Raw genomic sequence first — 12,538 nt, forward strand, 5'->3', positions numbered from 1 at the left:
GTTTGTAGAAGCAGTCTACATGCCTAGGTGCTTGATTTTAAACACCTGTGGTCATGGAAGTGATTGGAACACCTGAATTCAATTATTTGGAGATGTGTCCCAATACTTTTGGCAATATAGTGTATATGTATCTTTGGTATTTGAGGTGTAGGTTTGTCTTCTGATTTGGGATCAGATTTTGGCTCAAACATGTATGGCTAACATTGAAAGTTTTCAAAACAATTCCACATGTGTAGCGGGGACTTTGAAAATTATTTTAATAGGCAAAACTGTTACCCAATCATAGCAGCAGGTGTTTACTTCCAAGTCTTGAATGTGGCACGCTTATTAAAACAAATTGTTTCAAAGACAGGCTCAAAAACAGACAGACAGAAAATGCTAAAATTGCTAAAATTGCTAAAATTCTAAGTGGACGACAAAGAACATTATACATTTTTTTAAAAATGTGGTTCATGACCCCTTTAAAATGAATCTGTAGTTGCAGACACGCATGTATGCAGTTGCAGACTCATGTCCCGCAGATGCAGTATGTGTGAAACAGGCCTAATGAAACTCTCTCTCGCTCTCTTCTCTGGTGGCAGAATGAATGCAGTGTGGGAACAATGTGATAACCAAATGTTCATATTTGTCTGGGCGTATTTTCACACATCAGTTCAATGGATGCAAAATGACACAAAGATTCTTTTCACACCAACCCCACCATCAGCAGCACTAATCAAGTGAAGAGGACACTGCAGTCCAGGTGTGGGCACATCACTGCAACCATAATGTTCGTCTTTCTGCATCAAAAGCCATTAAATAGAACGAAATATGCATTCATCGTGATATTACAGCCCATGATTTTATGAATAACAGGATGATTGCCCTTTAACAGGCCCTTCCTTGCACAGGAGCAGCGCTGCCATGGTGAAATAATGGATTGTGGCTTTGAAGTAGCGTAGTGAATCTAATCAGCTGTCTCTTCATTTTCCCTAAACAATCAGCTGAAAGAAAAGGCCTTCCAGGGGAGCAGCATCGAGGCAATAATTAGTTATGTAAGCATAATTACTGACTGGTTGAGTAAATGGTCGGGCTAAATACTGGCAAACACTACAGCGCACTCGGAAAACGAACGGCTGATGGTTTCCAGCAGTGGACTTCAATTTTAAAGTGTGATGTCATAATGGACTGCCGTAGAGCTTGGATGTCTTGCAGAGTGCAAGGAACATTTTTGCTATTTCTCTCCCTCCATCTCCCACTGCTTCTCTCTTTCACAAACAAATCACAGTTGCTTCACTAATGAAAATGCCTTCACTAATGACAAACTACTGAACGTTGCAATATTTTGAAACAATGAAATTTAAATCGTTCTTCTATGAATCGTATGATTCATAGCTCTCGTTAACACGTTCGTGAGAGAACTAGAGATGTCTGTTTTGTGAACTAATCATTCTTTTCAATTAATCAACTGATCCAGTTCACAAATTGGCCTGAATGATTCATTCATAAATTAAACTGATCCATTTCTCAAGTTCAACTCACTGAATCACTGATCCGTTCACAGAAGTTAAGTGGTGAAGGTGAAGATTGTCTGTGAATAGCGACTTAAATTAGTTTTTTCCCCCATCAGACAAACTATGATATGACACTTTTTGTCCTTTTTGAAGCTTTAAATACTTCAATTTCAAAGTCAAGCAGGTTCAGAACAACATTAGGTGAGTAAATGACCATTTGTTTAGTCATGCTCTCAATTAACAGGGAACGTTCTCAAAAAAAAGGGGGACCTATTATGCCACTTTTATATATGTAATATAAGTCTCAGGTGACGCCAGAATGTGTCTTTGAAGTTTCAGCTCAAAATACCCCACAGTTTATTTATTATACCATGTTGTAAATGCCTATTTTTGAGTGGAAGGAAAAACATGCTGTTTTCATGCATGTGTCTTTAAATGCAAATGAGCTGCTGCTCCCTACCACTCTTACCAGAAGAGGGCGGAGCCTGTACAACTCGTGCCTCGAATACTCTGATCAAAAAACTAAAACATCTGTTTGGATTTGATCATCATCGACCACGCTTACGTGACATTGCAGTTCTTCGTCATCATTAAAGTTAATTATTTGCATGTGTTTAAACAGTTTAAACATCTGATATATGGTTTTCTGAGCATACACATCCAAAGGACACTCACAAAAACCAGGCTGTCAGACGGCACATACTGTGAGCAATAAACTGATTTCTCTTACATGTCTTATTGCACTTAAACTGTCAAATTCACACAATGTATGTCAGAAACACACAAAGTTCATAAACACAATCGGTCACTACTGCTGTATATGCTGCAAATATGAACCAAACAACAAATGAAAAACAGAAAATCACTCAGTGCTCTTGATTAAACAACTTTTTAGTAACTTTAAAAAGAATACATTTTAAACGCTCTGGCAAAGAGATAAACATGGCCGACTGTGTACAGCTCAAGATAATAGGGCAAGATAATAAGATAATAGGGCGGATTCCATCACCAATCATGGGCGGGGTTTCACCCTACTCTTACGTAAGAGTAAGAGGAAATCTGGAACCTCTCGTTTGGAGATGCTGTTCGTGATTTATGGAGATTATAAAAAGGAGTGGGTGGATTTTTACCATTATGGGCTGGTTGTTTACACACACTGTAGACACACATCGGTGTTCAAACACCTTATAAAAGTGAATTTTGCATAATTGGTCCCCTTAAAAAGTATGGCACATCCAGTATTCATGCACGCAAATGATATCCCTCAGAGCTCAATTAAATGTCCAAACGAATTGCAGCAGAACTTTTGTATCCACATTCACAGCTGAACTTATGAACCATCAATAAAAATCTGTTGCACTCTTTCATATGCAGTAGTAACTCCCTTTTTCCAAAAATGCAGTAATATGGCCCCATTTACACCTAACATCTGTCATTCAATCACAAGTGGTCAGCTATAAATAGAGCTAGAAATGGGGTCCAATGCATCTTGTGATCCAATCACTCAAACCCCTTTTGGAGTTGTTTAGGGACGCATATGGCCACTTCCCATTTGCAGTGTAAGTGCTAATGCATCCTGGTGAGTAACAAGGCCAGCTACAAACCTAACACATATTCAAGAGTTTTAAACTTTACCAGCTACTGCTGCCTACAAGCCCTCCTGAGAAGATCCTTACGACTGGTTTTACAATGCGCCTTTGGTCAGGATTAAGTAGACACGTTGGACAATTTAAAGAGCTAGTTCATCCAAAAATTAAAATTCTGTCATTAATTACTCACCCTCATGTCATTCCACACCCGTAAGACCTTTGTTCATCTTTGAAACACAAATGAAGATATTTTTGATGATTTTTAAATAGCTCATAATTCATAATTGGCAGAGGCTGATCATGTGAGCAGCACGACTCATTCGTGTGATGCTGACGCAGGAGCCGGCCAATAATGAGTCGGCATTCTGACGTAGAACCTGGAAGCGAGAAGAGAAGACATTGTTGAATAAAGCTGAAAAAAATGCTATTTAATCTTTTTATTTACACTTACAGTCACCTTTATTTATACAGCGCTTTACACAATACAGATTGTTTCAGCTTCAAACTAATAAACAGGAAAACAGCAGAATAAATTATGCTATTCAAATTTTGATGTGAAGCAGCTCTAAAAAGACAATAGTGTCATTATTTAGCTCAAGTCAGTTCAGTGTTGATTCAGTTCGGTTCAAAAACTGTAAAGTTAATCAGTTATGAAACATGTTCAATTCAGCTATAAGCAGCTCTACAGAAGAGAATAGCGTGTCATTATTCAGCTCGAGTCGGTTCAATGTTGATTCAGTTCAGGTATACTGGCAAAAACTGCTATAAAATGATGATAAAATGTTCAAATATGTATTTTATCATTCTGCCACAGAATATTATTGAAAATTATGAGGCTGATTCTTAATAAAGCAGCTAAATAAGCCATGAACATGATTTACTACTTACTGGATTTTCTTGTTCTAGAAAGATTTGATTGGAGAATAATTTGAATACACCCCTGAGCAGGAGATGATGTGATCAATATTTTTGGTCCATTTTCCTGGAAGAGAAAAGTCCCATTCATACCAAGAACAATAACTATAATGATAACTATAATAGCGCCCACACCAGTGCAAAATATCATTATTTATTCTAAACGCGCACTTTAGTTTTAACGTCTGCAGCTTTAAATGCTCAAGCTCTTTAAAACAGGATAGATTCAATGTTTTTATCATTCCTCAGCTGGAAAAAAAAATCATTCTGAAAGTGATTCCAATGGTATTTTTCCTCTGTGACGTTATCGTTATAGTTGTGATGTGGACAAAATTTAGAATGATTTTTAGAACTATATCTTTATCGTTATCATTATAGTTATCGAATGGGCCTAAAGACTGTAAATTGTAAATGCATATGGGTCAATGAGGTGACGCAAATTTTTTTTGTGTCCATATGGTTTAATTAAATTTAAAAGGGTTAAAATTTCAAAATAAATGACCAAATTACTTGCATACATTCTCTTTTTTGAGGACCAAGTCTGTTTTAATTAATTTTGAGAGAATAGTTGGAGGATGATTGCAAAAATGTCAATGTGGTGTAATCGTAAAAGCTTCGTACCAAATAGTTGATCTTCTTTAAAAAAGGTGAAATAGACACCTGAAAATAGTTCCAGATAGTAGGTTAGTTTATATTACATCTTTAATCAGCATCATAAACTAGGGATATTTGACTAAATTGGCCCCTGTAACAGAAAGGCTTGTAATAGGAGTCAAATGGTGTAACCGGTTATTTCAATTTAAAATCAAATTTGATAGGCATTATCATGGACACCTATGTAAGCACATGGCCTTGGAGGGAATATCTTAAAACGTTAATACTCATGTCACGTGGTCTTCTTGTACAATTTGGACAAAATGGCTCCTTGAAAGGTGGTTACACCACCTTGACACTTCAGAAATTTGATTGGACTCACATGATTCCCCAAATTAATTATAATATCCAGAACAATGGTGTTCCATTTACTTTTATTTTCTGAGAATTTCTTTATTGAGAATTTCACCTTTTTTAAACAAGATGAATTATTTGGTAAAGTTTTTACAGTTACACCACACTGACGTTTTTGCAATCATTCCCTCAATTAAAATCAGACAATTTCGACTTTGTCCTTAAAAAAAAAAAGAGAATGTATACAAATAATTTGCAAATGTAATTCGAAATTAACCCTTTTAAATTTAACTAAACCATATGGACACAAAAAAATAGTTTCACGTCATTGACCCATATACGGATCTGCTAAAATATAAATATTGTTTGTACACTAGCGTATAAATGACCTCAAAGAGACAAGCCACAAAACTCTCATTTAGATTTCCATATAAACAGGCCCTATGAAACAAACATCATTTCAGGATAACAGCGCTGACTCTCACACCTAAAAGCTTTTGATTAAAGTTTCGTTGAGCAGAGGGATATCAATTCAGCAAGATGCATGTTTTTTTTTTTTCTCCCTGGCTTTTATTGCTTACTGATGCAGAATACTCAAAACTGCTGAGGTTGTTTTACTTCAAAACTCTCCCTTACAAGATTTACAGTTTGTTAGAGGACACATTTACCGCGTTTTCACCTCCAGATCAAGTGATTCACAACTTGCAAGTTGCTTGGCTTTTTATAAATTCCAAAGTAAACATCAGACTGGAATAAATAGGCTAGAGATTTATTATTATTATTTAATCTTATATTCTGTCAGAACAGAAACAGCTACAAACCAATCCGGGATATTTTGCTGTGGGAGAACCGTTTTATCTGAGGCTAAATCGCTAAGAACTGGGACTTTAGATCTGAGATATCGCAATTCCCTAGAGAGCGCGAGTGATCTAGCACTGTTATTTGGGAGGGAGTGTTGCAAAACGGGATATATTTTATTTTAGCAGGCTTGACTGTAATAAAAAGATTTGCTTAGTTAAGATCTAGTTCTTGTGAAGTGCAGTCAAAAGTGCAGGACAAAGCATTCACACTTATTACCATATGCAAATCTGTAAGTCAGAAATGCACCAATCGGCAAGTGCAATTGAAGGATCTACCTCTAGGATCTAACTGCATGCAGTTTTGAAGTGTTCGACGGCAGCTGCAATCAAAGAAAGCTTTAAATCCTGTGCTTCCTTTGAGGACAGATGTGTTGCATCTCTGCACCGTTCCTAGAGCATCAGATGGGAAAACGACAGCCAATCAGAGGCACGGAAGCTATTGATGATTTTTCAGCATCTCCATTGTCATTCCAATCATATCTCTATCAGTAACATCCCTTGCACTAAACACAGCTGACAATCGGCTGCAAGCTATTCCTGTCCCATGCGACGAAGGCCCGAGACGGAGATGAATCCCAGACTGAGCATGTGAGCATGCTGCAAGTCTAAAATCTGCCAATTACTTTCTTGATTGAAAAGCTCTCATGAGCGCTGTATTCCCAGACTCCATGTTAAACAGCAGAAGAATGACATCTCTGTCCTTGAGCATAATAAATACTGCAATTAAAAAACACGGCGAGGAACAATCATTTCTCACAGGGACACACACGCAAACACTTGTCTTCATAATGTTTCTGTACATTGTTCAAACGTGACAGGTGCTCAAGGTGGTTTTGAATGATCCTTGACAAAATGGATAAAATATTCATGCAAATGAGAGAATCGTGTCTGAGTTCCTGAAAAGCATTCATGGACAGTTGTAGCTGTAGCGTTTTTCTGGTCTTATCTACTATAAGATAACTTTATGTTCTTTTTAGACCTGTTGTGCTGTTTTTAAACACAAGAAAGGATCTTCTTTCTAGTAGGTGTTCCCAGCTCTGGTTGCTATAACGTCACTCCAGCTAAGATATCATTCCATGTCATTTCTTGTTGACATCAAATCAGCTTAAACATGTTAAAAAGGAACATTCCAGAGGGAAAAGGGTTTATAATTTGGACCAGTGCATAATGCATCATATCAAAGATGAATCAAAGCATGCCGTTTGTCTGTGGTAATAGTGCAGATGCTGGGTTTACACACAGAATTAATTAAAGGGATAGTTCACCCAAAAATGAAAGTCCTGTCATGAATTACTCACACTCATGTCGTTCCAAATCCGTAAGACTTTCGTTCATCTTTGGAACAGAAATGAAGATCTTTTTGATGAAATCTGAGAGCTTTCTGTCCTTCCATAGACAGCTACGCAACTGTCACTTTGAAACTCACTAGTTGATAAATGTTTATATGTGAATAAATGCCTAAATTCAATCTGTTCATCATATAAAGCGATCGAGCCTCTTCAGAAAATTTGGACTGAACCGCTTAAAGGTGCTAAAGACGATGTTTTGTTTTATACATTTTTGCAATATTACTTGAAACTGTCTTTACTAACTGATAAAAGACTATTTATTAGGTGCACTGAAAGGACTAATATTAATATACATTATCTGTGCACGAGGTAGGGCCTTAAAAACATCAGCCAATCGATTGGCCCTCTAGCTTGTCAATCACTGCCATTACGTTCCTTGTGAGAGACGTGCGCGGCTGCGCGCTCCAGTAACTTTCCACACTCTACAGGCTCAGCATGCAATGTTTTTGTCAGGAGACAGGAGTAACAACTGCAGATTATGAGTTACCTGCGGTGAGTCCGACATAATGAATCCACTAACACGACACAGCGAATGCCGGTGGTAAACACTCGTGTTCCAATACAGTTGCACGGTTGTTCTTACGCATGCGCTCATTTCAAAAACTCACTAACAGTCTTTGGTTTCTCAGTCGACGAAAAGATCCTCTTTAGCACCTTTAATTCATATGGATTAGTTTTACGTTCTCTTTATGAACTTTTTGAAGCATCAAAGTGTCATTAGTTTCGTAGCTGTCTATGGAGGGACAGAAATTACTTTTGATATGGTTACTTTTGATATGGAACAAAGTCTCAAATTTCAAATTTTGTAATTTTTAAAGAAATTTAAACAATAAATAACAATTTGGGGCTCTTTAATGTGTTGTGACAGATCGCTGTAGTGCCTCAGTTCAAGCGGCTCATGAACCGATCATCTCTTCCTACTAGTTCATTTATAGCATCAAATAAACATTAATGAACATCATAAGGAATGATGCTTCAATCGTGGAAAGATGTCAGTAGTACACACCATTTTTCAAGTCCAAGTCCACCTACATTAATCTGCTGATCAGCAGCGTAGCCAGAAAAGTGACTCTGGGTGTGCATCAGAAAAACTGGGTGTGCCATATTTATTGTCCGATTAATGTGCAACCGGACAAAGTATTGTAACTGAAATTGTTGTAGGGGGGTCTGGGAGCATCCTCCCCCATTTTCGGGATTTTAACGACGCATTCTGGTGCACTCTGACAAGAAAATAATTGGAAAAAACAACATTTGCTTTAAATAAAAACAAACAAAAAAATGATTGATGGCTGGGCATTGACACAAATTTCACCATTGGATTTGATTTTGATTCTGAAGCTTGTGGTTTGATTTCGATTTGATTTCCTTGATTCATTATTGACTAATTTGGGGCCCCTCAGACTTAAAGTTGGTTTTATATTCGCACTTTCGGACATCCGTATTCAATAGCCTTGTTAATCAAACTACATTGGACATTCAGTGGACATTCACAAGTAAATATGCCATTAAAACAATACTTGCCTATGTTGATCGACTGTGAAAAATGTTGTAAGTTGACAATCGTTGGTTGTCAGTATCATGTCGCTGCTTAAAATTCGCAAACATTAATTTATTGCACATTGGAAAGTCTGAATTTATCAGAAGTCCGAATGTGCGAATATAAAACCAACTTTACCGAAGTGCCCGTCAGGTACAGCAAATTTCCTCAAAGAAAAAAATCTCTCTCAACACTGTAAACTATACAGGGAACCACAGCTGGTAGCCTACATCACTATAATATTAAAAATTAATTTATTTGTAAGCTACTTACATATAAATTACACAGTTTTTATAATAACATTATAATACAAAAAAATTATGACAATTATATTTCTACTCATTTTTATATAGACCTAAACATTTAAATGGTGGCTGTCATAAAATTTATATACATTCAATATTGAAGTACATATTAAGCACAAATACAATGAATATGCAATAGTGCATATATTTAGCAAAATGCTCCTCTCAAAGTTCATTTTTGTAGCTGACTGATGCGTTTTTGGACATTGAAGGGCTTTTCTGAGGTAAATGTGACGGTAAATTTGACATTATTACAATATGTTTTAATGACACCTTTCCACAGTTGAAACATGAACATGAAAGATGACATGATACGGATTTTGGTAAGTTCTACTATATCTTTCAACATACCTTTGGATGTTCATTCATGTTTATTAGAGATGGTCCGTTCACGCCCGCTCTGCATGAACTGAAGCACTTAGCGCTACAAGCCACAGAGAGCCAAGAATGATCGCGACAGCTCGAGAGACGTCTATGGTCTCACTCCAGTCTATGGGAAAGTAGCCCATTTTCGATACTTGTGAGGTTTGTTGTGCTTGCAATTTCACCTGGACCTATTGTAGGTGTGCCAGCTGCCACTTTGGGTGGCACCGGCACACCCGTGGCTACGCCACTGCTGCTGATAGTCAGACAAAATGGCGGATTCAGTGTTATGATTGGTTAGATCGCCTGTCAATCAAACTCCTGCCGAAGGGTCAATTGAATGGGCGACTCAGTAAAAGTCTCAGTAAAAAAAAAAAAAAAAAAATATATATATATATATATATATTTTTTTTTTTTTTTTTTTTTGCACATCCCATCAGGTGTAATTTTCATAGTGAACCCCACTTTTGTTTTCATACATTACAGAATCAAGTGGTGCAGTCGCGAGAATTTCGCTGTTAGTGAACAGCATAAAAGGCCGTTTGACGGTTTTCATGTGGAAATCTTGCCATTTTGTCCATTTCCTTTTCGGATGGATTCTGAGTGCCTCTTAAGTGCAGTTGTCATTTGCTCTCTATACCACAGACGCGTGACAGTCGGCAGCGCTGACGCGAGCATTTTAACGTGAAACATAATGCATAATGCTGAGATCGCTCGGACAATGGCTTTCTAAAACAGGTGAGGGAAGCCACTTATTCTGAAGTTGCCATGGAGATATGCGAGAACAATGACGCTAATTCTTCGTTTTCTATTCAAATATATTTAAATTTTACATCTTGTCAATGTGCAAATGTAAGTGCTTTCCTTTTGTGAGGAAAGAGGACAGCGAGAGAGGGCTTAGCAGGGAAAATGTTCGTTCTCGAGGAGTTCTTGGAGAACATATCACCATATTTGATCTGAGAGGACTGGACGGCAGCATTTGCGTGTTTGCATTTAGATTGGTGTGGGTGAGCGCTCCTATACGGGTGATATTCACGAAATGGGATATAGCCTACTACTACTGACGTGTGTCATGGCTTTAATTCACATAGCTACTAAACATTATGTTCTCTCAGTGGCTGTATTTAATGAATGCTGGGGCGCTCAGACTTTCCGAGAATTGTTTCTCAATCCTTCACTTTAAAATGCCAGACTCAATGAGAGTTTTGTAATCAGTCTTTTTAATTTAACATTTAGTCAGACCTCTTTCTCCCATTGACACATTTCCATTAGTCAAAGGTTAGAAGGTTTTAATTCTTTGAAAGCTGAGAATTAGTTTGTCCATTTAATTTCCAGAAATTTCAATATATAATCCACTTGGCTTGTCTCAAAAAACAAACAAACAAACAAAAACCTATTACCCACCATAGACTACAGTCTTAAAAGTATTTATTTAGTCAGAATAGGCTGCAACTTTTGAACGGATGTCAATTGAGAAAGACACGTTTTAGGGTGTAGTTATCACCTGCCATCAAGGGGGCAACAGGCAAGCGAACCAGTAAATAACCCATCTACATTTCTGCTTTCACCAGAATTAATGATAAACCACTCAAACCAAACTGCAAAAACACTTTTAAGGGCTCTGAAGGCACGATGACTCACTATAAATCACTGATTACATACATTTCAAATATAAGATAGACGTCATTTTGACAGGTATGAATAAACTATGTGAGATCTGCCTGAATGATTACATGACTAAAACTATGAGCGCTTCTATTACAAGCATCATTTCAGATGTCTGAAATGATTACACCAACCTGAAGAGAAAAGCCTTGGATGACAATGTTAAGACTCAATGTAAATTAAGTCTCCACTCACATGAATAATAAACCATCCTTCTGACTCAAAATAATTATGCTCTTGAAGACTTACCAGCCATCTGAGACAGGTGAAATACCATTAAAAATCTTGAAGGAATTCCTGCCAAAACCAGCTTAACCCAAAAATGAAAATTTGATGTTTATCTGCTTACCCCCTGGGCATCCAAGATGTAGGTGCCTTTGTTTCTTCAGTAGAACAAAAATGATGATTTTTAACTGCAACCGTTGCGGTCTGTCAGTCTTATAATGCATGTCAATGGGAACACCATCTATAAGAATAAAAAAAACATGCACAGACAAATCCAAATTAAACCCTGCGGCTCGTGACGACACATTGCTGTCCTAAGACACGAAACGATCGGTTTGTGTGAGAAACCAAACAGTATTTATATCATTTTTTTACCTCTAATACACCACACCATGTCCAACTGCCTTGCACACGGCATCCACTGCGTGAGGTGAATGCGCTCTGGTGTATAGTTTAAAGGATCAGTCCACTTTCAAATAAAATTTCCTGATAATTTACTCACCCCCCATGTCATCCAAGATGTTCATGTCTGTCTTTCTTCGGTCGAAAAGAAATTAAGGTTTTTGATTAAAACATTCCAGGATTATTCTCCTTATAGTGGACTTCAATGGCCTTCAAACGGTTGAAGGACAAAATGACAGTTTCAGTGCAGCTTCAAAGGGCTTTAATGTGGTGTTCCTATTGACACGCATTATTGACAGACTGCAACAGTTGGAGTTAAAAATCATCATTTGTGTTCTACTGAAGAAACAAAGTCACTTACATCTTGGATGCCCTGGGGATAAGCAGATAAACATCAAATTTTCATTTTTGGGTGAACTATCTCTTTAAGGTGGTAGTTGTGTTTGGAAGATGGCAGCTGGTTTCTAGCTGGTCCAAACTAGTCTAGGGCTGCGTTCCAGTTCGGTTTTTAAATGCCCTTCCCTCGCTAACTTCACTCGGTCTCGTTGACTCGGATGTACGTCATTGCTTACGTTGCACGAGTGCCCACTTCTGGCGGAACCTTTGTATGAGCTTAACTGGAACGTCCTAAGCCCTTGATCACTTGGAATCCGCAATGGAGCTGATTTATTATTTATTTTTTCCCCTTACAAAATTGTTTAATACAGCATTCTATATGTATATATGTGTGTTTTAAATGTTTAAAAAATAATTAATATATCATAGAGTTGTTTGTGGTGGGGTAAATTAAACGCGATATGCAGTGAAGTCACAATCGTGTTGCATTGTGGGTTATGGAGCTGCCTGAAGTGTACATATGAAGTAGACTCGGTCAAAATCGAGGGAGC

At 37.5% G+C, this 12,538-nt stretch overlaps 1 long non-coding RNA gene across 1 annotated transcript; it reads right to left on the reverse strand.

Annotated features, from left to right (window-relative positions):
* Positions 1 to 1,898: 1,898 nt before the first annotated feature.
* On the reverse strand, positions 1,899 to 9,653 carry LOC125251224. Its single transcript, XR_007180946.1, has 3 exons — positions 9,348 to 9,653; positions 3,971 to 4,064; positions 1,899 to 3,459 (listed from the first exon to the last, which is right to left on the reverse strand). It is a non-coding gene; the product is annotated as an uncharacterized LOC125251224 (long non-coding RNA).
* Positions 9,654 to 12,538: the final 2,885 nt, after the last annotated feature.

This window comes from Megalobrama amblycephala, linkage group LG17 (genome assembly GCF_018812025.1).
Source record: "Megalobrama amblycephala isolate DHTTF-2021 linkage group LG17, ASM1881202v1, whole genome shotgun sequence".
Lineage (NCBI taxonomy): Eukaryota > Metazoa > Chordata > Actinopteri > Cypriniformes > Xenocyprididae > Megalobrama > Megalobrama amblycephala.